This window comes from Rosa chinensis, chromosome 5 (genome assembly GCF_002994745.2).
Source record: "Rosa chinensis cultivar Old Blush chromosome 5, RchiOBHm-V2, whole genome shotgun sequence".
Classification (NCBI taxonomy): domain Eukaryota; kingdom Viridiplantae; phylum Streptophyta; class Magnoliopsida; order Rosales; family Rosaceae; genus Rosa; species Rosa chinensis.
Window position 1 is genome coordinate 81,415,073 of NC_037092.1, and position 1,792 is coordinate 81,416,864.

Sequence of the window (1,792 nt, forward strand, 5' to 3'; positions counted from 1 at the left end):
CGTTCTATCAACTTAGAAAATTTGTCAAAAATTTATTTTGACTCCGATTGACATCAAACCAGTTGGTGATGGATTCTTGACATGTCTAGGTTTATGAACTAAAATCTCAGCATAAACACAATCAAGAGCCATATGGATTTGATAAGTAAAAGTCCAGAAGATCAGGTTCTGATACGAATGAACAATTGTAAAATCAGTTGTGTGAACTCAAGATGTAGATGTAAACTTCATGAAATAAACTCAAATGTCGATGGAGAAACATGACCCAATCTGAGTAGAAACTGAATTTGAAAGAGGATTGGACATGCAAACACAAATTAGAATCAAATATCAGTGGTATCTTAGAACAGGATTTTCACTGAACTGTAAGCGGTCTCACCTTGATTGAGAATGAATTAACCGTTGGATTATCATGATTTTCGAGAAATGTATAGAAGACGCAATTTCAAACAACTTTTATGAAGAAGTCGTACTGATACAAACGCTCAAACTTGCAGTTTCTGGCCATCGAAGTTGGCTGACAGCAGCAATTCGGGAAGAGATCAGAATCTCCCTTTTCAAAGATGAACTTGCATTGGAAGAACTGCTACAGTATCATTTTCATGAACCATCAACTAAAAGCATAATGCATTTGGTTACACACTTAGAGATCGAGGAAAGGAGGAAGATTGATACCTCAATCAACCCAAAAATTGGTTGGAAACGCCGGTAAGAATTCACCAAAAATCTGAGTTTGCATGCATCCATTCTCCATAGCAGCTGATAGACTCAAACGTAATCATTGTACACAAACGTTGGCATCACTGAGACAAAAATCTGGAGACTAAGTTTACAGTGATCGGGCTCTGGACGACATAGATATGGAATGGTGAAGCCGATGGATCAAGTGGGTTGGCGAATGAACCGATGCTGATCGATCTAACCAGTATGGTCTAACTGGTCTTGAATATAAGCAGGGCTGCCAATTCCCTTGCACTTTGCTAACCCGTAACATTTTTTGTTTAACTCCAGCTCATGAACTGTTTAGGTGTACACGCTAGTGAAATCGATAACTTTCCAACAATGTAAAACTCGCATAGTTAGTTTAGAAGGACCTTAGCAAGTATATGGTTGTTGAAAACTAATTTCACAAAATAAATCTAAAAGAAATCATTACTAAGGTTTCACTAAGTAAATGGTGCTATCACTTCTAGGGCTGGGCATATAAGCCCAAAAACCCGCAAACCCGGACCGGCCTGTCCCTATTTTTTTTTCATTGAAACGGTCTGGGCCCTAACTTTCAAACAAACGGTTCGGGCCGGGCCCTGTCTTTCAAAATTGGAAAAGCCCGCCAGGCCCATCATAGATTAAAAGGGACAAATGTTCATGTATTATTGGTCCAAAATATAAGGCTCAAAATCCTTATCATAGGACTGGACACACACGATTCTACTCTTTACTCAAATATTGTCTAAACCTAATCTTCTATTCTTCAGCCTTCATTTCGATCTGAACGACTGAATAGAGCACCTCCTTCACACATCGATCGACCGCCTCCTTCTCCTCTCCTCCGCCATAGCCATGATGCGGAGACGCCATGAAGCGGAGATCCTGAGATGCTCGAAATTTCGATCTGAACCATATCGGCCTCCTTCTTTCTCCCTTTCCTCCGCCATAGCTATGACGCTGAGACGCCACACACTGAGATCCCGAGAGGCCCAGGACTGCTCTCTCTCTCTCTCTCTTCACTTCACCTTCACGGGGACGCAAACCACTGCTAAACACAACGATCTGTGAGTTTCTTTCTCTGAGT